Source organism: Martes martes (assembly GCF_963455335.1).
Source record: "Martes martes genome assembly, chromosome: 12".
In the NCBI taxonomy this organism is placed as follows: domain Eukaryota; kingdom Metazoa; phylum Chordata; class Mammalia; order Carnivora; family Mustelidae; genus Martes; species Martes martes.
Window position 1 is genome coordinate 68172340 of NC_137900.1, and position 25555 is coordinate 68197894.

The 25555-nt window shown below is 36.8% G+C and overlaps 1 pseudogene across 1 annotated transcript in view; it reads right to left on the reverse strand.

Moving 5' to 3' along the window:
- Positions 1–25555, reverse strand: part of LOC308353379 (small ribosomal subunit protein uS5-like) — a 199346-nt pseudogene that overhangs the window by 171556 nt on the left and 2235 nt on the right. Inside the window, exon 3 of the transcript in view lies at positions 11705–12243. The product of the transcript in view is annotated as a small ribosomal subunit protein uS5-like (transcript). The remainder of the gene's footprint in view (positions 1–11704; positions 12244–25555) is intronic.

Below are 25555 nucleotides of genomic sequence, written 5' to 3' on the forward strand. Positions count from 1 at the left end.
GAATGTGTGTACACACCAGAGACTTCAGAAGACTATTAAATATTGAAATATATAAACTGACATTGTATTTGGTAGATGTATTTGGAATGAATGGGCCAAAGTAGAAATCAACAATTCATGGAGGTAGGGTCTTTCTTCTCCCTTGTAAATCCCGGAAATATGTCCTTCACCAAAATGTTATCGATCAACATTTGTTAAGGATTTGTAGAAAATGGTAGAAAATTAGTCACAGGAGTATCCAGACAGTGAAATAGCTTCATTAAATACCTGATAAAAGCACTCAAAATATAAACAAGTCCTACATTCTGTATCATTACAAAATTCAAAATTCACTGAAAATATCCACAAAGTTCTCTATTATTGTTATTTATACAATTACAGTCAAATTGGTATCAGTAATAGTTAGAGATATATGGAATTGGGAAGAGAGAACGGAGGTAAACCAACTATAGATTATGACCCTGAGGTTTTGGATTGTTTCCTGTCTTGAAGAATGGATGTAAGTTGTGGATAGAAGGCAAAATAAACATGGTATCAAGTACCCCTCCAACTCCTTGAAGTAGCAATCACATATGCAAACAAAACCTCCCCCCTCAGCTGGAACTCATTTGCCAGAGGTGAAACCTAAGAAAAAAGAAAAGAATAGAATAGAATAGAAAAAAATAGAAAGGGGGAAAGGGGAGGGGAGGGGAGGGGAGAGAGGGGAGGGGAGGGGAGGGAAGCCAAGCCCACCTGGCCCAGTGGCAGAGTAGAAGAGTTAGACTGAACCAGGCAAATCCTTGCTTTAGGAAATGTGAACTGAAAGACCAGAAGTTACCGTTAAGGGAAGAAACTGAACAGAGCAGCAAAAACACTGTATAGGTTCTACACTCTCAGTTTTGTTAGGCAATGAGCAAACTGTATAACCAAGGAAAATGAAGAAGAGTGGAAAATGAAGAATTATTTTTAAAAACAATAGCACATAGCCTACATGACAAAGAAATCTCATGGGAATATAAAATGATAAAACCAATTAAAAAAAACTGCTAGTTTCTGCTAAAGCTGAATATTTGCCTTTCATGTGACTCAGCAGTGCATTCACAAGAGAAAAGAATACATCTGGCCACCCAAACAATAGCATACATAATGTTCGTAGCAACTTTATTCAAAGTAGCTAAGACTAGATGCCCATCAGGAGGAGAATAGATATACTGGGTTATATTCATACAACGAAATACTACACAGGCATAAAAATGGGACTACTACATACAAAAACATAGGTAAATATCATAGATATTATGTTCAGTGGAAAAAGCCAGATACATAAGTGTATCTTCAGGAACATTCCATTTATGTTTATATTAAGTTCAAAACATACAAAATTAATCAATGATTATAGAATTCAGAATTACAGGCATCTGATGGGAGATATAGTCTGAGGTACAGATGCAAAGGTATCTTAATGAAGTGTTAGAAATATTCTATATATTCTCTGGATAGTGGCTAGACAGGTATAAATATATGTAAAAAAGTCATGGTTATTAACATTCAAGATTAGTATATGTCATTTATCATTTGAAAAGAGAGAGTTCTGTTCCCTTTCATGGCAAATAGACAACTCATTCCAACCCTCCCTTTGATAGAAAGTGGGAAGACTGGAAAAAAATATGAAAAGAGCACCCGTTTGGAAGTATAGGAGAGCTAACAAACCTGAGAAGAATTCAGGGGCCAAAATCCAAGAGAAAAAGGAAACTATGTATTGTAAACTCAGAAACTGGGACTGCTTTTTCCTGGCTATGTCTACCAATCCCGGTGTAGGCTAATGCTGCTGCATCAATTCCCATGGAGACTGTGTGTGATACCATGTAGAATTTTGACAGTTTAAGCTGACAAAAACTGGAGTTCAGTATTCAGCTATCAAAGGGCTTCAACTTAGAAATAGACTACTCTCATGGTACTGTGGAATTGCAAGCCCAAAAACAGAGAGAAAGTAAGAGAATCAAGATTTAAAGATGTTAATTAACACTTTGTAAGACTGATTAGTTACATAAAGCCACAATTCTGGGGTGTGGGGGTTGGAGGGGTACTAGGAAGTAAAAGAGAAAATCTTAAAAGCAGCCAGAGCGACAATGGAATCCAGAACTCATTGGAACATGTCCTTTTATTATTTTTATTTTATTTTATTTGTTCATTTGACAAATGAACAGGGGGAGAGGCAGGCAGAGGGAGAGGAGAAGCAGGCTCCCTGCTGAGCAGGGAGCTCAACACAGGGGCTCAATCCCAGGACCCTGGGATCGTGAACTCAGCTGAAGGCAGACCCTTAATCTACTGAGCCACCCAGATGCCCCAGTAACATGTCCTTTTAAAACAAAAGCAAAATAAGACCTTTTCAGACAAAGAGAAACAGATAATTTGTCAATCAGATTGGCACTAAAAAGAAGATAACAGGCATTCTAAAGTCAGAAGAACAGTGACCCACAGATGCAAGTTTGGAGATGCAAGAAAAAACATAAAGAAACAATAGATGTAAATACGTGGGTAAGATAAATATTTAATATTTAAAATTTATACAAATCTTGTGCTATATATGTGTTTATAACTAAAATGTATGACAATATATGGCAAAATATAGCAACAGCATGAAGTCAGGAGACAAATGGTGTTAAAATGTTGTGAGGGCCTTGTTCTGGAAAAGGAGAGGTGTTAATATAAAACTTAAGTGAATCAGAGATGTGTGTCGTAATCTATACAGTAACCCTAAAAATAATTAAAAAGCATATAAACTGTGAAGCTAAGAGCAAATAGTGACATAAGAAATATATATTTAACCCATTGTGTCAAAAGAGATCACAACAGAAAATGAAAAATATTTGTGAATACGTAATGACAATATTGCAAGGAAATTATGTGAGACGTAGTTAAATTTATGCTTAAATGGAGAATGGATAGACTTCAACTCAGATATTACAAAGAACAAAGCCTGAAAACAAATTTTCTAAGTATCAGTAAAAGACACAAAAAGAACAACACATTAAGGTGTAAGAATGCAAATTACAAAGATAAGAGCAGAAATTATTCAAAGAAAAAAATCAACAAGGAGGATGGAGGGAGCCATTTTACACTTCACACTTCTAACCCGGAAGCAGTATAAGGTTTCCCTACAGGAGGCAGCAGTCTCAAATCCGGGTGTACTATAAAGATGATGGAGCATGCGCAGTACTGATGTTGGTAAATGGGACTGGCAAAAGGCTCTGAGTTTAAGATTTAAGAGGTCTGTTAGAGGTCTGATAAGAAAGAGGAAAAGAAGAGGTAACCAACCTAGAAGCAACAATTTTTTAAAAGAGAAACAGAAAACATACAGCACAGCTAATAATCAGTGAAGGTAACACAAACCTTAGCAATAGATGTATTTTTTTTTTCTTTTTTTAAGAAGGCTCCATGCCCAGTGTAGAGCCCAACTTGGGGCTTGAAGTCACAACCCTGAGATCAAGACCTGAGCTGAGATCCAGTCAGATGCTTAACCAAATGAGTCACCCAGATGCCCCTAGAGATGTATATTTTAAATTAACACAACTTCCATTAATTCTCTTTTATTATTTTTTTAAGATTATTTATTTATTTAATTGACACAGAGAGAGAGAGATCACAAGTAGGCAGAGAGGCAGGCAGAGAGAGAGAGAGGGAAGCAGACTCCCCACTGAGCAGAGAGCCCGATGCGGGGCTCAATCCCAGAACCCTGAGACCATGACCTGAACCGAAGGCAGAGGCTTAACCCACTGAGCCACCCAGGTGCCCCTCTCTTTTATTATTATTTTTATTAATATATAATGTATTATTTGCCCCGGGGGTACAGGTCTATGAATCATCAGGCTTACACACTTCATAGCACTCACCATATCACATACCCTCCCAATGTCCATAACCCAACCACCTTCTCCATACCCCTCTCCACCCAGCAACCTCAGTTTGTTTTGTGAAATAAAGAGTCTCTTATGGTTTGTCTCCCTCCTGATCCCATCTCATTTCATTCACTTTTTTCCTCCTCCCCAAACCCCCCATGTTGCCTCTCAAATTCCCCATATCAGGGAGATCATATGCCAATTGTCTTTCTCTGATTGACTTATTTCATTCAGCATAATACCCTCTAGTTCCATCCACGTCGTTGCAAATGGCAAGATTTCATTTCTTTTGATGGCTACACAGTATATATATATATATATATATATATATATATATATGTCACATCTTCTTTATCCATTCATCTGTTGATGGACATCTAGGTTCTTTCCATAGTTTGGCTATTGTGGATATCGCTGCTATAAACATTCGGGTGCACGTGCCCCTTTGGATCACTATATTTGTATCTTTAGGGTAAATACCCAGTAGTGCAATTGCTGGGTCATAGGGTAGCTCTATTTTCAAATTTTGAGGAATAACTTCCATTAATTCTTATTAAGAATGTTTGCAAGGATTTAAAGAGAACATCAGCTGTTCTGTATATATTTTTCCAGATGTACTGTGTAGGAAAGGGATACTTCTAAATGACCTGGTTCCTTACCTTAGACAATAATGTAAACAACTGAGAGAACATAGTCGGGCTTCAGACTAAAAATATTTGATGGCCCCGGTAGGATTTGGTTCAAGCTTAAGGTATATTCTTCCTCCTGCTCTTTTTGGTAGCAACAAACCCTACATTGTATTCAGATTAGTAATTAAAAGGTGAACGCAATAATGGAGACAGAAAAAGAAGATAGGTTATCCAGACCTAGACATAGAAAGGAAATAATTTCAGTAGAGTCCAAATGGATTACAAACACACTGTTTTCTATCATAAATATCCTAAAAGTATTAGCTCTCTTCTAGAATTGTTCTGACTATATTAATTTTAAAATAAAGCCACTTGAGAGCACAATTAATAAATGTAAGATAAAGTAAGATAAAATTACATTTTTATCTCATCATGCCATGTAACCTTAAAGCAACCTAATCAGAAACCCTTGAGAGGAAGAATTTAAGGGTAAGTGAGGGAAGGTGAAGGTGAAGCCTAAATTTCACAAGAAAAAGAGACGATAGAAAATTTGTTTTCTGATAAATTATAGAGGATGTTCTCTTTTATTATGTTCAGACTTACAATTTAAAATTTTAGATCATATTTCTCATTTTCACTTTTTCTGTATTTCCATGAGGAATATCTGGCCTTTTATTTCATTATGTCTCCTTAATGGTAATGAGTCAACGTGAAAGAATTGGATTTGGAAGTGTCCATTACTGTTAATGGTAACATTGAGGGAGGGCATTGCCTATGTCTAATGATGTCTGCCTGTTTACTTTTGGAAAGCATGACATCTAGGGTTTATATAAGAAAACCCCCTTCAGAAATAATTTTGTCAGGGTGACTGTGTGGCTCAGTCATTAAGCATCTGTCCTCAGCTCAGGTCATGGTCCCAGGGTCCTGGGATGGAGCCCTGCATCGGGCTCCCTGCTCAGCAGGAAACCTGCTTCTCCTTCTCTCACTCCCCCGCTCTTGTGTTCCCTCTCTGGCTATGTCTCTCTCTCTCTCTCTCTCTCTCTCTCTCTCTGTCAAATAAATAAATAGATAGATAGATAGATAGATAGACAGACAAATAATTTTGTTAGGCTAATGTTAAAATTCCTTGTCCAGTAAACTGTTAGATTTCTTCTAATCCCCTAAATCAGAATTAATCACTGTGTGCCCAGTAGCATTTCATTATACTTCCCTCAAGGCACTTTTTGGTCTTACATTATCAAAATTTCTCATAAACAGGAATACCTAACCCATTAGATTATAAACTACTTAAAGGTAACAATAAATCTTGTTTTTTTCTTTTTCTTCCACATGCAGTAAGCACATGAAATAAATATTTTTGAATGAGTAGAAAATCAGCTTAATAAGAAATATGCAGTATTTTACATGTCCCTATGGAGGGAAATGCAGTAGTACATAGAGTTTATTTTTCTTACCTTCCTAACATACGCACATATATGAGCATAAGGGATTCAGTACACACTGGAATTGGGAGGAGATATTGACCCCTCAGAGACATGTAAAGAAGTTAACGCACAATTGGAATATTAACTATCAGCTTATGAATCTTGTTTTCCTTAAGCAGATATGAGCCAAACCAACCAGGGAAGATAACAAAAACATCAAACATAATGATGTTGAGGAGCAAAAGCATATGAGACAAAGTCATGGGTAGTTGCTTTAGACTGAGAGCTATGCAGTCTTTTTTAACTGGAAATCAGCAGATCAGTATAGAGAGGAGAAACTTTTAGAGTCATGGGATAGAGAACTGCTAGAGGGCCTAGCACCCATGAATAAGTCAGTCACCAAGATTTGAACCAATATGATCATAATTCAAGTAGAAGAGAGAATAAATCTAACTTTCCCAGGAAAATGGGGTTAAGAGATGGAAAGGGAGCAAAACACAGTGACACATGTGGATGAAAACATACCCTCCCACTACCTCCTAGAACGTCTCTATCATAAGGACCTTCAGAAAAACCATTTATTGCCCCCAATATACAGTGTGGTGATTAAAGGTAATGTGATTAGGAAAAATCCCAAAACCTGAGCTGTTCTAGTCTTTTTTCCATGGGTCTTTATAGACAGAAAATCCAACACCATTTGCTATCAAGATCCCATAGAGTCCTTGTCTGTTGCACATGCAGGTATGGTGTTGGCTGGACAGCTAATGTGTGTGGATTTTATTCAGCATTTTTCAGAAGAACAAATTAGCAGCAATCTCCTCACCAAATAACCCAATTAAGGAATGATTCTTCGAGTTTGAAGATGGAACCTCTCTCAGGGCATAAACTGTTTTTCACATAATTAATATTAGCTGCATGACTCTGGCTGTGCTTTTAGTGCCAGAAAGCACTTGCACTTGTAGTTGATGACAAGATCTTCCCTGTTTCATCCTCCAAGAGCATGGAAGTAAAGTTGTCCCATAGGAATAAGATAAAAATTACAAACGACATATCAGATAAAGGGCTAGTATCCAAAATCTATAAAGAACTTATCAAACTCAACACCCAAAGAACAAATAATCCAATCAAGAAATGGGCAGAGGACAGGAACAGACATTTCTGCAAAGAAGACATCCAAATGGCCAACAGACACATGAAAAAGTGCTCCAGATTACTCGGCATCAGGGAAATACAAATCAAAACCACAATGAGATGACCACCAGTCAGAATGGCTAAAATTAACAAGTCAGGAAATGAGATGCTGGCAAGGATGCAGAGAAAGGGGAACCCTCCTACACTGTTGGTGGGAAGGCAAGCTGGTGCAGCATGGAGGTTCCTCAAAAAGTTGAAAATTGAGTTACCCTATGACCCAGCAATTGCACTACTGGGTATTTATCCCAAAGATACAAACATAGTGATCCGAAGGGGCACGTGCACCCGAATGTTTATAGCAGCCACAATAGCCAAACTATGGAAAGAACCTAAATGTCCATCAACAGATGAATGGAAGAAGAAGATGTGGTATGTATATACACAATGGAATACTATGCAGCCATCAAAAGAAATGAAATCTTGCCATTTGCAACGACGTGGATGGAACTAGAGGGTATTTATCTCAGCAAAATAAGTCAGTCAGAGAAAGACAATTAGCATATGATCTCCCTGATATGGGGAAGTTGAGAGGCAACATGGGGGGTTGGGTGGTAGGAAAAGAATGAATGAAATGAGATGGGATCAGGAGGGAGACAAACCGTAAGAGACTCTTAATCTCACAAAACAAACTGAGGGTTGCTGGGGGTGCATAGGAGAGTATGGTTGGGTTATGGACATTGGGGAAGGTATGTGCTGTGGTGAGTGCTATGAAGTGTGTAAACCTGGCGATTCACAGACCTATACCCCTGGGACTAATAATACATTATATGTTAATAAAAATTTTTTCAAAAAAGAATAAGATAAAAATCAAACCAATCAAATCAAATCAATCAATCAAACAACTGCACAAAGTATAGTATGCCTCAAAAGAGAATGGTGCTAAAACCAGTTAAACTTGGTAGCAAATCTGAAGGTTTATGTTGGAGGGTGGGTGGTGCATTGAAAGCATCAATAAGAAAGAGCTATAGAGACAAACTTTGACATTCTTTCCCATTTCTGCTCTTTCCCACCTTCCTGTGCTAATATCCTGAGTGACTTTCTAAATCTATTTCAATTATAAAATGAACACATTGGATATCAAGTCTGATGTCATTAAACTGAACATCTCAAATAGGTGGCCTGATTTGACCTGAAAAACATATTGTCTTGGCCCATTCAGTTTTTTTAAATTGAACTTAAGTTTACAAAATAGAATTTTCCCCCTGAAATCTAAATTTTGGGGTTCTCTTGAAAAATCAGGTCTTACAACATTGGGATAGCATTTCTGCCTGATGTGATACCATTTCTAGGAGTATCTGCAGAGTGGCTGACTCCTTGTGATGGGGCATACCTTCCCATTTGCAAGCACCCAGATTCAGTCACAAGGCCACCTTCATTATCTGCTTAGCTCCTAAACATTGAATTTCAAATCCCTTAAACCAATCTGAAATCCTAGTGGCTTTTCTATAGTTCCTATGAACAAGGACAAATTGCCAGTAAAATGTCCATGTAAGTTTTTATTTTAATTCAGGTGCATAATGGACAGTCATTGTCAGTAATCTTTTTGTGGTCCAGTAACTAATTTATGAGAAAGCCAACTGACATAATTGTGTGTTCAAACATGGGGCCTCCTAAATTCAAAGTTTAATCCTTCTGGTAATTTAAGGGTGTTTAAAGTGTAAAATGGTTGATAAACAATAATCCCAAGTAATTACTCTTCTAATAATAAATAATTACTTCATATAGTGTGGTCTTTCATTGTAATAAATGTATTAATAAGCAAGGACGTGACAAGTAAAGAAAATAAATATTTTTATATTCCTTATAATCATAATAGATTTCCCATAGATAATCACATTAAAAGCTAATTCTGATTGAAGAGATTGTAAAAGCATTCAAAGAAATGGATTACTACACTAATGTGTATGGAGGGATAGGAACAAATATATTTTCTTCTGGATGGGGAGTAAAAATGGGGAGGGATATGAGGTATTTGAAAGATAATTCATAATGGAGATTTATCTTGTTAGGATGTAAATACTTCAACTTATTGGGGAAAGATATGAAATAGTGACAGGAATGCTATTATAATGTTCTGAATAGAGATACCAAATCATCAGTGTCACTGTGTTTTTCTTCTGTTCATATGTTCTGATAATAGGTCCACAGCTGAAGTATGTAGTATACCCAGTGATTCTGATCCTTGGTCCTCATAATATTCATTATTTAAAGGAGGGGCACTTTTCTAGACCCTGCCACTTTGGTTTATTCACTGGGCAGAAGTGAGTGTGGATTGAGTTTTATGGTAACTGTATTCAGCTATCAACCAACCTTACAGTGGTAAGGCAAGTTGAAACACACCATTCTGCCATTAAGCACCTATAGACTCTCTCTTCTCAAATCTGCTCCCCCTACCTCCATTTCCTAGAGAGTTGGGAAATGGCATTACCCTTCCTCTTTTGACATTCCATGATTGGTAGCATTCCCAGTAATTATATTTTCTCGGAGTTCTCAGAATTAATAAAATTGTCCAAATCTCTGTGTCCTCCCAAATTCAAATATCTACCTGTAAAATTAATAAATAAAATAATATTTATATGCCAGAAAAGTAGAGCCATACTTTTGTGGAGTATTAGGGAAGGTAATCCAAGGTAATGTAGAAAAGCAATTAATTGACAAGAAGGAGAGAACTGTGTTATCCCTGAGACTCTTCACTCTGAAGGTATGCCCTCAGAGGACTGAAGCATTGTTCAAATGGTAGTCTAGGTTCTCATGTAAATTATGTTCAATAGTTCCAAAGATTTGTATTTACTTGTATCTGGGGCCTTTATTCCCCAAATGATCAAATTAAACATGAGGTTGTATCTCACATATCACAATATTGCCTTATAACTAGAACTATGAGAAATATAATGGAACAAAAATATAAGAATATAAGCAAATGAGCCTTTCTAAAGGAAACTCTTGTATATCACAATATAAAACATTCATTCAATTTATACCTGAAATAGTTCTGGTAAAATCATTATTAAATACAATTCCTTTGGAGGAATTTTTTTTAAATTTCTTTATTTATTTGCCAAAGAGAGAAAGAGAGAGAGTGTGCACAAGCACGGGATGTGGCAGGCAGAGGAAGAAGCAGGCCCCCCGCTGAGCAGGAAGCCCTATGTGGGACTTGTTCCCTGGACCATGGGATCATGACCTGAGCCAAAGGCAGATGCTTCACCTACTGAGCCACCCAGGTGTCTCTGGGGGAGTATTTTCATTTAGATCCCCAAAAAAGGTTAATTGCTTTAGTTTTTTAAAGTTTCTATTGCTAATGGTACTACGTAGTATTTATTTATGATCCTTCTTAAGCGTACTTCCCAATTGATACATCCTATTATTTGAAAGCTCATCCATATCTTTTCAACTGAGTAAACCAATCATATAGTCCATTGCACACAACAATCTTCCATGGAAATTTCATCTTGCTCAGGAGAGCAGCCATTTTGTATACCACATTACCTGCTTCCTTGTCATACATGATCCCTCCAAGGGGAAAGCATCTGGATCAAGAGTCACTAATCTATAGTTTGGCAAAACCCAAATATAAGTGAGGTGAGATGACCAAGAGCAAGACTGTTTCCAAAATACAGGAAATGCTAAAATTGTCCAATCAGATTCTCTCTTTCTGGAATGTGAAATAGAAATAGAACCAGAGAATTGTTAGCTGGAGAAAAGTTGAGAAAGATGCAGGGAAGCAATGCAGAGGACCATGAGGGCCCATGAGTATTAGAGTAGTTTTGACTGCCCCCTTTGTACTTATTTCTTCATCTGCAAAAAATGGGTGTGATAACAATATGTCTACTTTATGAATCTCTTTTGATAATTGATGAGATAGTACTTGTAAAGCTCTTAGCAGAGTCTGGCATATTGTAAGTGGTCATAAAAGTTAAATGCTGCTCACTTCACATTATAGTATAATAATTGTTTTAACTCTGCCTCTACCACTAGGCTCTGAGCTTTCTGAGAGCAGGGACTATCTTACTCTTCTCTGTATCCTCAGTTACTAGCACTGCACCTAAACATGGTACCTAGCACATTGCAGGTCCTTCATTATACGTTCATTAGATGAGTGAAATAAAGTTTTTCTGCCTCTGCTTATCTTCCTCTCTTTTTTCTTCTTACCCACCTACCTATCTCATCTTAGGAAAACCAGTGTACTGAAGTAGCAAACTGAGATTTAGTTCACTTTTATTATTGTTTTATTTTGTTGTAAGTGTTTAATTCGCTTTCTTTTTCTTATATTAAACTATGTGGTGGCCACAGTTGGGCCCTCTGCACGGAGACTGGTGTGGGTCTTTACAAGATGGTCAGTGAATTCCTAACCTGAGAGAGACTTTGTGGACACAGTCCCTTTCCAGAGGTCAGAAATGAGAGAGCTGGGGTCTTGGAAATAACATCAAGAGTGCCTTGGTGGGCACCTGAGTGGCTCAGTCAGTTAAGCATCTGACTCCTGACTTCAACTCAGGTCACGATCTCAGGATGGTGGGATCAAGCCCACATTGGGATCCATGTGGAGCCCGCTTAAGACTCTCTCTCCCTCTCTGTCTGCCCGAACCCCCCCCCCCAAAAAAGTGGCCTTGGCGAAGTTAACCCAGGGTGGCAGTGCAGCCCCTAGCCAAGGTGTAGCAGTCATCAGTCCCAGCCATCATCAGGAGCTTCTTGTGCACAGGGATTAAAGGGATGCCAATACCTCTGAGGGCAGGGATGAGGCACATCAGCCAGAGCTGCAGTCACTGGTCACCTTACATGGGATGGTGTGGGCTTGCCAATCTCATTCCCCCAGTAGCCTCCCAGAAGGGAGATAATGGGAAGCTTGGCCAGGATGGTGGCCCCACACATGGCAGTGGCTACCTTCCTGGGGTATTTAACACCCAGACCAAGATGTCCATTGTAATCTCCAATGGCAACAAATGCCTTAAACCTGGACTGCTGTCCAGCACAGGTCTGGTTTTGTACAGGCACAATCTTCAAAACCTCATCCTTGAGGGATGCCCCTAGGAAAAAGTCAATGATCTCAGATTCCTTGACAGGACGAGAGAAGAGATAGATCTCTTCCAGGGACTTGATCTTCACGTCCTTGACCAGATGGCCCAGCTTGGTGATATGGATTCACTCCTTGCCCTTGGCCCTCCACAAGCTCCACGGCCTCAGCCTTACCCTTTCTATGGCCACAATCCTGGCCTGAGATACCAGTGGCAAAGCCCCCAGGCAGCCGTTTAATGGATGCCACTGGTGGCATCCACCTTTTGGTGTTTTCTTGAAGACGTTAGTTCATTTTTAGAAGGTATAAGAATCAACCAAACTTCACCTTATTTTCTGTGCGAAAAATTACATACACTTTAAATAGCCACAATCTCTTTTCACAATTAATAGAGTTGAGTCAAATACTCAAGATATGGAGGACAAGGTGGGGGTGTAGGCAAGGCTTATTATTAATAAGATAAGAAAATCACTACCTATCAATTGAATTCCCAGTAAGACTTAACAAAACACAAAATTTCAGAATCTTAGGATTAGAAAGACCTTAGCATTTATCGAGTTCAGTTTAGATTTGTCTTTAAAGATGAGGAAACTGAGATCCACATTGGAGAAAGAATTTATAAGACACAAGAGAGCTTGGGACTTAATTATGTGACTCCTTATGGCAATAATGATCCTTGCTGAACTGTGCAACACCGCATAGCAATATACTTTGCATGTCCATAATATAAACTAATATGGTATATTCAAACTATTATAATAGTAAGACAAAGTGTAAAGTCACGGCCTTAGATTTATTAACTTTATTAGAGGTAAGCAGCTGTCTAGCATATCCTTTGGGAGAAAATAAGCTCAGCAGTAATGATGCTCTCTTCATCATTGTCTATAAATGTACTAAATTATTTATTAACGAATGTCACAGATGTCAACCAGAATAGAAAACTAATAGCTTATAGTGCTTTAATTTATTTGATTTACACATATTGTCAGAGACAACCTTTATGGAGGAACATATAATATTTAAGCACTTGTCAGAATGGCTAAATGTCTCTATAAAATAAACAAGCAATCCAAATCTCTTGGGACAGTTTTGATATGTCACCAGTTCTCCTGGGAAGGGAGACTTTTGAAAGCACCATATTTGCAAAATGTAGCCAATATGGCAGGTTAATAGAATCAATAGATTTAACTTATGGAGCTAAGATGAATGGGCTAGGTGAAAATCCAAACTAGTTATAGGAAATAACAAGTAACTGAATTTCAGGAACAACATGGTTAAGAATGGATTATTTTAATGAAGGGTCAAAATCCTAGTTAAAGAGATGGCCTAAAAATCCCTTCCTTTCTCTCCTCTTTCCTCTGATTTTCTTCTCCACCTCCTATTTCTGTTTTCTTTTCTTTTTCTTTTTCTCTGTTTTTTTTTACAAGAACTCCCAGAATTATCAAATAATTTGTGGTGCTTTATGCACTCTCTGCTATCTCTTACTTTTATACATCATACAAGCAACCCTCCTAGAGGATGATTAATTTTATAGAAGAAAAATGTTTATTTGTAACATTTTTTATCATTTTAGCATTTATATCATGTATCATATTTTAGCTCACTTGAGAGCTTTGCTCAAGGAGGCTCATTGATTAATTGTCTTTAGTTCTAGGGCTATTCATGAATTTTCAGAGATATTGATTCTTAGATGGAACATCTCAGAGATAAAAAGTCTGGAGCATTCGTGTGGATGATGTCTGTCTTTATTAAGATATAACAATGATGTAATGCTGCTGTGATTCATACTACAATTAATTGGGTTTTTGTTTAAATATATGAGAGTTCAATACTTGACATTTTATTCTCTCCTCTTTACTTTTTATTGTATAACTATGTACAAATAAATTAGCAGATGAGTTAAAAAGGATTCTCCTTCTGGCCATGATGGAGTACCTGGCAGTTATTCTTCTCTTTCCACAGACAACTATGAAATTGGACAAAATATATGAGGCAATGGGTTTTAAATATGGGACAATGGATATGGTATGATATCTTTGAGATATCCTTCCCTTCTTTGAGAGAAGGGAAACATATGAAGTAAATCCCAGGTTTATCTTCTTTTTCTGTATGAAATAACTTTTCAAACTATGATTCAAGCAGTCAAACCCAAGTGAAACCCTGTATCTCACTGAAGATGAAAAGATTAAAATAGCTGAAATCTGGGGCCACCTGGGTGCTCAGTCAGTTAGGTGTCTAATTCTTGATTTCATTCAGGTCATGATCTCAGGGTCATGGGATCAAACCCTGCATTCTACTTCACACTCAGTGCAGGGCCAGCTTGAGAGTCTCTCTCCTTCTCCCTCTAACCCTCCCCCCACTCATGCTCTCTCTCTAAAGAAATAAATAAATAGAATCTTTTAAAAATATTTGAAATTTGTAGAGCATGAAGCTATAGAAAGGAGACAGAGATGGGGGTTGTAAGGACAAAAGTCTCATTGGGTGGCTTCTAAATATCCTTGGTCAATGGCTGGGTTGCCCGTGAACATCACTGGGCTTCATGACACCTGTCAGAAAACTCCCTGTGGATTCATAATTGTGGGATAAGTGGGGACATCAGAAATTGTGGGTTCTGGGACACATTGAAGTTACAGTTCAGTCATAGTGAAATAACCTCATTGAGAACTCAGTCTTTCAGCCGAGACTGAAGAAAGGCCATACTTTAAAGATGAGTCTTTAATTGTAGTAAAAAGTTGTGCTAGAAAAGTGTTCTTAAGACTAAAGATATAGGGGCGCCTGTGGGGCTCAGTTGGTTGAACAACTACCTTCAGCTCAGGTCATGATCCTGGACTTCCAGGATCAAGTCTTGCATTGGGCTCCCTGCTCAGCGGGAGCCTCTGACCCTCTCCCTCTGACCCTCTCCCCTCTCATGCTGTCTTTCTCTCACTCTCTCAAGTAAATAAATAAAATCTTAAAAAAAAAAAAAAGACTAAAAATATAGCTTCAACAGACCTGCCATAATGAGGGATAAATCCAAGTATACCAGATCAAGAGGATCCATTAATAATTTATTTCCCTGTCAGAAAATCTAATAGCTATTTAAATAAGCCAACATAATATAAACTCACAACGTATTATTTCTAATACTCAATATATAATATAAAATTAGACATATAAAAAATCAAAATAATAATAATAACAACAACAACTCTCAGGAAAAACATCAGTCAGTAAAAACTGATCCTATCAGAATTCTAGAAGCTATAATTAGCAGAAAATAACTGCAGTACCTTTTATAAATATGTTCAAATATTTAAAAAGAAAAAGAACATAATGAGTAAACAGATACAGTAAATCACATTAGAAATGGAAACACTGTAAAATAACCAAATGGAAATTCAAGAACAGTGCAGTATCTGAAAACCGACATCTATAATTTACTTAATATAAAATATTGAATGTTTTCCTGCTAAGATCATGACAACAAAAGGATATTTATGATACCTTCTAGTGTACTGATATTCTAGCCATCCTAATAAGAAAAGTAAAAGAAATATATATAAATCATAAAGATTGGGAAGGAAGTAGTAAAATGATCCTTTTAACCAGATGTCATGATCATTTACATAGAAAATCCTAAGGAATAGACATTAAAAACCTATTAGAATAAGTCAAATTTAAGAGGTCAAAGATACGATAGCAATCAATAAAAAGGAAATGTATTTCTACATTTGAAACAATTAGCATTTAAAATTTAAAAAGTCAATGTCATTTATAACAGCATATAAAAACATGAAATACATGATAATCTTAACAAAAGACACACAAGATCTATTCACTGAAATTACTAAATTTCTGAGGGAACTTTAAAAAGACATAAATGTATTTACATAAATGTAAAAAAGATATAAATGTGCCATGTTCATAGAATGAAAGAATTAATATTGTTTAAATATAAATTATTCCAAGATGAAATTTCAGTGCACTTGTTTAAGAAATTGACAAGTTCATTTTCATTCTAAAATATATATGGAAATTCAAAATGTATATAATTCCTGTACTTATTATGAGGATGTAGAAATGTGAACAGTAGTATTGACAGTAGTATAGATGAATATATCAATAAAATATAAACTTTACATATATGATCAGTTGATTTCTATTTACCTAAAGTGGCATGTTTAATTACATTTGATGTTTTTAAAATATCATAAAAATAATCATTTAGGCAAAATTCAAGAAAATTTAATCTTTTGAATAAAGAAATGAAATTTAAGCTTTAGAATAAGACCGCTCTCATATAACTTTCCATTTCCCTCCTTCCTAACATTATTTTTCAAAATTCAGTTGCTTTTGAAATCTCCAAAGGAAATAAAGCATCCTAAGAAGTATCTAAGTATTTGTGTCAAATCTCATCTTATGGAATTTGGATAGATATTACAAAGTTACTGCTATATGGAAAAATAAAGCAACTCTGATTGTGGCACTACATAGACAATATTTTAGCCAAGTAGCAGCTAGAGAGTCAAGTCAAGTCAAAACACTATAAATTCCGGGGTGCCTGGGTGGCTCAGTGAGTTAAGCATCTGCCTTCAGCTCAGGTCGTGATCCCAGGGTCCTGGGATCGAGCCCTGCATCCGGCTCTCTGCTCAGCGAGCAGCCTGCTTCTTCTGCTCTCTCTGCCTGCCTCTCTGCTTACTTGTGATCTCTCTCTGTCAAATAAATAAATAAAATCTTAAAAAAAAAACCACTATAAATTCCATGCAAAATTCCAAAACAAACAAAGCTTTACAGACATGGAATAATTCTGCATGGAAGGCAGCTCCAGGAAAGAGTCTCTAACATGACATCTAAAATTTAATGTCTAGGGGCACCTGGGTGGCTCAGATGGTGAAGTGTCTGCCTTCAGCTCAGGTCATGATCCTGGGGTCCTGGGATCGAGTGCTGCATCAGGCTCCTTGCTCATGCACGACAGGGAGCCTGCTTCTCCCTCTGCCTGCTGCTCCCTCTGCTTGTGCTTGCTCTCATTCTCTCTCTCTTTGACAAATAAATAAATAAAACCTATAAATAAATAAATAAATAAAATTTAATGTCTACTCTCCAAAGAAAGTAAGGGAGAGAAAAAGAGAGAGAGAGAGAGAGCATGCATGCAAGCATCCCATTGTGATGACAAGTCCTGTCAAACTTTTATCAGTACCCAATGCCAGATCCAGTCATCCAAAGTAGGCATATTTCCCCCACACTAGCATATGTCTCATACCTACCACCAGACAGAGTTGGCAGGTTTATTGTTAGGTATTACATGCAGCTCCTGCCTGGTCCAGTGATAGAACAGATATAGAGATATAGAGATATAGATATAGATATATAGTTATAGATATATGTAATATAGAATACCAAGTTACTCTTTCTACTCCACACATAACGTGTTGCTCGAGTGTTGAAATGAGGGAATCCCTGTCTATGATTTGTACTTATTACTTTATTTAAACTTTAAGGGAAATTCTCAGAGTGAATTATTAAAGATCATATATGATATGATATGATTTCATAACAATATGAGTCAGAAACAGGTCTTCTTCAAGGAAAAACTGAGGGAAAATCATAACTGGAGTTAGAGTTCTCTGGCCAAGTCCTTTGCCAATATCAGGATGTTAAATGCAGCTAAGATGCTGGTTAATTAAATTCTAACACCTCATGGCCTTTGAGAAAGTGTAGTTCTGCCTGGTGAAGCAATTATAGGAAACAGCCAAGAGCAAAATACAGATCCTAAGATCTGGGCTATATTCAACCTGTGGGATTGAGTGATTTCTTGCAGGTCATCTCCATTCTGCTATGGAGCCCATCCAGGGAGGTTTTATTTTCATTATGATAATTTTCAAGTCTATAATTTCCATTTCTCTCTTTTTTTTACAAATTTTATTTATTTGCTGAGATTTTTTATTTTTTTTCGTTTGTTGCAAGGCAGTTTTTAACTGATTTTTGAACCATTTCAATGATGGCTCCTTCAACATCCATATTAGATAATTCCAACATCTGATTCATCTTGCTATTAGTGTCTGTTGATTGCCTTCTCTCATTCAAGTTGTGATTTGTTTACTGGAAAGTTTGGATATTATACTAGGAGATTCTGGGTACGTGAGATATAAAAAATACATATGTCAAAAGTAGCTTTATGTGAAGGCTTATAGGTGCTTTATTCATAATAGTCCAAAAGTTAAAATCACAAGATGTTATATCCTGATATCCCATCAGGATAAGGATAATTAAACTTGGTATATTCATATAATGGAAAAATAATTAGCAATAAATCCAAGTGAGTTACAGATACATCCTGCAATATGAATGCATCTCAAAAATATTACATTGAGTGAAAGAAGGCACAGAAGAGTATGTACTATATGATTCCATTTATATAAATCTCAAGAACAAGTATATGGCATAAACTAGTATATGGCAATAGAAATCAGAGACATGGTTGGCTATCAGGAGGAGAGTTGACTAAAATAGACACAAAGGATCTTTCTGAAGTGATGAAAATGTTCTAAATTTTTATGGCTATGCCAGTTGCTTGGGTGTACACATTTGTCAGAATTCACTGATTTATTTTTTTAATGATTTTATGTATTTATTTGACAGAGAGAGGGATAGCAAGAGAGGGAATACAAGCAGGGGGAGTGGGAGAGGCAGAAGCAGGCTTCCCAGGATCTGGGGATCATGATCTGAGCTGAAGGCAGACGCTTAACAACTGAGCCACCCAGAACTCACTGATTTATACACCTAATGCATTTCATTGCAGGTACACTTACCCTCAATTAAAAACTACAAAAATGAGGGGCACCTGGGTGGCTCAGTGGGTTAAAGCCTCTGCCTTCGGCTCAGGTCATGATCCCAGGGTCCTGGATAGAGCCCTGCATCGGGGCTCTCTGCTCAGCAGGGAGCCTGCTTCCCTTCCTCTCTCTCTGGCTGCCTCTCTGCCTACCTGTGATCTCTGTCTGTCAAATAAATAAATAAAATCTTAAAAAAAAAAAACTACAAAAATGAATAAAAATAAACAAAAAAACTGATGTACCTGGAAAACAATTTTATTTTTTTAAGAATCTTCTGTTAAAGAATACTTTGTAATTCATGAAAGCATACTGTGAGGAATAAATTCCTCCTTTTCTTAGCATGAGGTTTCCCCCCAACCCAGGCACCACCCACCATTATTAATACCAGAAATCTAACAACAAGCAAGCAACAAAGAACATGATGCTGTCTCAGTCTCCAACTCCCTACCACTACCTCCTGTTTGCACCAACCTCTGGATTTTTCCAAAACTCCTGTAAGAAATCTAGAAAATGATAGTGCTGAGGAGGTCATAGTGATTGCATTATGTAGGTAATGGCAATGCAAGTTCATTTTGATGATTAAACAAAAAATACAATGTAATAAATGAAACTATCAGAAGGATACAAATAGGCAACGTAGGCCAAATTGCTGTCTTTTGTAACATGTTTAAATAATGCTGAGTAGGAAATAATACTCATGTGTATAAAAGAAAAATATATCAATAAAAAGAGTTACTTTTCCTACTGAGGTGCTGCCTCTTTCTGCCTGGGTGAACAGTGCCATCCAGAAGTAAAAAACAAAACAAAACAAAACAAAAAACCACATCAGTTGTCAGTGCATCTGTCAGCCCCTTCAAGAATCCCTCTGCTAGGGGCACCTGGCTGGCTCAGTCAGTAGAGCATGCAGCTCTTGGTCTCGGGGTTGTGAGTTCAAGACCCACATTGGATGTAGAGATTACTTAAAAATAAAATCTTTTTTAAAATCCTCTGCTGTTCCTGACTGATTGTAGTTCTACTCTATGGCCTAATCTTCACCACCTAAAATAAAAGTCAAAAGGTAGATTTTGGACCTTCCCCCTATTCACACAATAGCTTATGCTCTGGGCTGTTTATCTCAAACATTACCATTTATTGTTAATTTTTATCCAGTTTCAAGAAATAAATTGTCTTCCTGATGAAGGAAAATGGGATATTTAAAATGAAAACGTCATGGGGGTGCCTGGTTGGTTCATTTGGTTAAGCGTCCCAACTCTTGATTTTGGTTGAGGTCATGATCTCAAGGTTGTGAGATCAAGACTTGCATCAGGCCCTGAGCTGAGTGGGGAGTCTGCCTGAGATCTCTCCTCTCCCTTTTCCTCTGCCCCTCCCCCTGCTTATGTGCATGCACTGTCTCTCTCTAAAATAAATAAATAAATCTTAAAAAATAATCATGGGCAGCATTTCACATGAATTGTAGTAGTCGTTTAGAGTAATAAATCCTATGTAAAGACCATCACTATAATAAATCCAGATATTGGAGATATTATTGCTTTCATAATTACAGAATTAGGAAGTAAAGGGTATGTTGAATTATCTGAAGAAAATCGTTCTTGTGCAAGTAATAATGGCTGTTCAAATTTCTAAGTTGCTAACATCCTTAAGCCATAGCTCACCAGTCTTTATTTGAATATACTTTTGTTTTGATGATTATTTTTTCATTGAGGCTGACAATTTATTTTATTTACAAGATCAGGCACACAGATGACCACAACTGATAAAATTTATTTTGCAGAGGGAACCAAAAAATAATTTATTTAACTTACAAACAGGGCACAAAAGAAGAGATAAGGAAATAGACCTAGACTTTGATCCTCAAGCTGTCTTCATGAAGAGCTGCAAGGAAAGGTATAACCAGACTCTCCCAGTAAACCTGTTTTGCACAAATCTTGTGGGCATCCTAGGCTTACTAAACATGTTACCTGTCCTGCGGTACCTCGAAGGGGTACGAGATATATATATATCTATATATATATCTATATATCTATATATATATATAGATATATAGATATATATATAGATATATATATATCTCGTACCCCTTCGAATTGTGCCAAATGTACCATGTACTGATAATGTACCATTTAATAAGTGGAAAGTTTCAACAGAGCCAAACAGGTACTTGGAGATTGGGTAACCTTTATAATAGGAACTCTCTTTTCCGAAGCTAGTCCACATTCCAGTGATGGTTCTACTTCCTCTGGATAGAGAGTTTAGTCTTAGAACAAGAGAAATAAATAATGGAAGAATGAAAAAATGGTTTGTTTGTTTTTTTAGTTTAACACCTTCAGCACTCTCGATCTGCTACATAATCACCAGAGAGGGCCACTGCAAGCTCCAGTGGAAGAAAGACAGATTGGTGTTGAAGAAAAAAATGTCCATTCGGCATAGTTGGTTTAGAGACAGAAAAACAGCATTCTTCTGCATCATCTACCAATGCTGCCCCAAAAGCATTTATTTTTGTTTGTTTTGAAGATTTATTTATTTGAGAGAAAGAGAGAGAGTTGCAGGAGGGGCAGAGGGAGAAGGAAAGAGAGAATTCCACGCAGACTCCTCACTTAGTCCGGAGCCTGACACGGGGCTGGGTCTCATGACGCTATCATGACCTGAGCAGAAATCAAGAGTGGGACGCTCAACTGATTGAGCCACCCAGGTGCCCTCCAAAGCATTTATTTAAAAAATTTTTAAGAGTTTATTTATTTGACACACAGAGAGAGATCACAAGTAGGCAGAGAGGCAGGCAGAGAGAGAGGGGGAAGCAGGCTGCCCGCTGAGCAGAGAGCCTGATGCAAGGCTTGAGCTTGATGCAAGGCTGAGCTACCCAGGCACCCCAAAAGCATTTATTTTAATACACTTACTAGTCTTTGTATAAAATTGTTAATGCCAAAGCTTTTAACATATGTACATAAATACATACACATACATACATACACAAATACAAAGATAAGCAAGCAAACAACTGAATAACTGATGCTGTTTGTATTTGGAAGACCTTTTTTCATTGTCACATATAGGAGTTCTATCCCTATTTTCATTTTTGTTTTAGCAAAAGAACATGTTTGAGGCCTTCCCTAGAAAGTACACTGACACTGACATTGTCAATGTTAGATATGCCTACACTGGAACTGTACCCAAGACCCGCACAATGAGGAGAACCAATATAATAAAGTCTTCCAGTCACTGCATCATATCAACCTGATTTCTTAGTATCACTTTTCATTATCTGTTTTCTCATGTTTATGTATTATGTGCCATTTACAATAGGGCAGCCACTTCTATTTTTCACTATGATGCTGTACTTAACAGATTTCTGGCATGTAAACACTCACTAAACACTCTTGAGAGGGAAGGGTTGAGAGTGTTCAACCAACTCTGAAGAGGAATGTGGGTGAGAAGAAAGACAGATATCTGAACTGTGAAATAGAGTCCTTAGCCGCCTATATTTTCCTAAATCTAATTTATTTATAGTATTATAAATAACATAACCTGCTTGTCTCCTCACCGATTATGGATTGTGCTTGGCCATCTTTGAAGATTTCTCAGTCCAGAGAGATTACACTGATGGAGCAAATGACCATCCGTTAAAGTCCTTTGGCTGGGTTTACACAGAAGTTTAGTGAGATGTTGTTGAAGTGTAAGTTCTTCTCGCCAAATTCTGTCCATACTCTTTCATATCCAAGTCTGATTTTTCCAGACAAGTAAAACTGAGAATGAGTACCTGAAGTATAGTAGATTCTTTAAGTTAATGCCATCCTGTAGAGTAAGTGAGGACAACCAGCTAATCTTCCCTGGCAACAGCCTCCGTGTATGCTAATAATGGTTATAGTGTGTTAAAGCACACTTCAGAAAACCAGCTGTTTTTAAGTAGGTTGGATATAAGCCTGGTAAAAATAATTTAAAATCTTTTTTTTTTTCTGAAACCATAATGTAACAGTCAAGGTTCTCCAGGAAAATAGACCAGTATATATATATGTGTACATATATACATGTACAAGCCCATGTATGTATGTGTGTATATATATTCCTATACATAATAATACATGTATATGTATGTGTGTGTGTGTGTGTGTATATATATACACACACATATATGTGTGTGTGTATATATATATACACACACCTAGGTATATATACCTAAAATACATACCTATACATTTTAAGAGGTCTTATAATTTTAAGAGTTTAATTATGGCTTTTGAGGAAAGCAAAAATTTTACCAAATTAAACATACATACCAATACTAAGACACAACATATTTTCAGAAACTGGATCTTAAAATCAAGGTAGTTTCTTGTGGGTGCAGCATTGAATGTGATGGGAAGAGGGAAGAGATATAGTTTGAATGGCCATCTCAAGCCGAAGCTTGTAAAAACTGAAATTATTAAACTCTTAGAAAGAAGCATAGGAGTAAATTTTCATGACCAAGAAGTAAAGCCATACCCATTAGCAGTCACTCCTCATTCTTCCCTTCTCCCAGCATCTGGCAATCACTAATCTACTTTTGCCTCTGTGGTTTTATCTTTTCATCAGCTCATGAGCATTTGGGTTGTTTCCACTTCCTCTGGCTATTATGGATATTGTTGCTGTGAATGTTTATGTACAAGTTTTTATATGGACATACATTTTCAGTTCTTTTGGGTATATACCGAGGAGTGGGATAGCTAAGTCATATGCTACCAGGTTTAACATTCTGAGGAATGCTAAATTGTTCTCCAAAGTGGCTGGAATGTTTTACAATGCCGCTGGCAATATATGAGGGTCCCAACATGCCACATCTCATCAACACTTGCTATTGTATCTTTTTGAATTTAAAGAAATTTTTAGCCACCCTAGTGACTATGAAGTAGCATCTCATTGTAATTTTGATTTGTATTTTTTCCCAGTGAGTAATAACGTTTAGCACCTTTTCATGTGCTTAGTGGCCATTGTAGATCTTATTTGGAGAAATGTTTATTGAGATACTTTGCCCATTTTTTAATTGGGTTGTCTTATTTCATTGAATTGTGAGTACTCTTTATGTATTCCAAATATGAGTCGCTTATCAGATATATAATTTACAAATGTTTTCTCTTAGTCTGTGTGTTATGTTTTTTTTTTCCCCACTTTCTTGGTAGTATCCTTTGAAATACAATATTTTTAATTACAATGATGGATGAGTCAATGAAGATATATCTAGAGTATGGTGCACTTGTGAGTAAGAAAGCACCTGATGCAAAGTCTGGCTAAGAAAGGCCTAGTTTTCCTCCTCTTCTTTAATCATCTTGATGTGGCACATTACATGTCTGTGTTACTACCTTGAAGCAATTTTTAATCCATTTATCATTTTTTGTCATCTCTGTAAATTTGGCCTAGTAATTGGCCATGCTGCTTTTGACATTTTTATAGAGCCAGCTTCTAGAAATAAGATCTTACAAATCAAGAAATATATATATTCTCAGAAGTTTCTAAATAAGACCTTCACTGAATGGCAGTGAGGGGATCCAAGTATAAGAACTTAGCTATTTTGGTTCTCTTTAAAAATTCACAAAATATAAGCCATTCACTTTTCAGGGGATGGGGAGGAAAGGCATGGGCTTCCATCTAATTCTATATCATATAAAAATTAAGGTACTAGTATACTTCTTAGGATAGTGCTTCTAGAGTTCAACATGGTGCCCAGCACATAGTAGACTCTCATCAATGTGTTTGTTCTAATGAATATGATTGCATATATATTCATTAGTGTATACACTGGTAGTGGGGAAACATGTAGAGTATCCATGCTCCTTGAAAATATCAGTTGTGAGAGAAGGGTGCCTTGGTGGCTCAGTGGGTTGAGCCTCTGCCTTCAGCCCAGGTGACAATCTCAGCATCCTGGGATCAAGCCCCACATGGGGCTCTCTGCTCAGTGGGGAGCCTACTTCCCCTTCTATCTCTGCCTGCCTCTCTGCCTACTTGTGATCTCTCTGTCTGTCAAATAAATAAAATCTTTAAGAAAAAGAAAAAGAAAATATCACTGGGGATATATTGGGGATGCTATACAATTTTTAAATTGATTGTAAAAATCCAATCAAAACAAAAATGAAAACCTAATGTCCAGCAAGAGAGAGTTTTCAAGCAAAATATAATATAACCCATAATGAAAAACTGCATAAATTAAAATAAATTTTAACATCAATTCCATGTTTATTTTCTTCAAAACTCATTAGCAATATTTTTTAAAATCAATAAGAAAAATATGAAAGTGCTATATAAACCATGGAAAAATTTTTAAAGTAAGCCTTTTATAAATATGACAAAATTCAGAAGCTTTAAATATATTACATAAAAATTCAATGATCTATATAAAATATAAAGTTACGGGGTGCCTGGATGGCTCAGTGGGTTAAGCCTCTGCCTTCGGCTCAGGTCATGATCTCAGGGTCCTGGGATTGAGACCCACATTGGGCTCTCTGCTCAGTGGGGAGCCTGCTTCCCCCTCTTTCTCTACCTGCTTGTGATCCCTTTCTGTCAAATAAATAAAATCTTAAAAAATAAAAATAAAATATAAAGTTACTCTGTGGAAAAGCCCAACATAAGCATTTCAAAAACAGAAATGAAA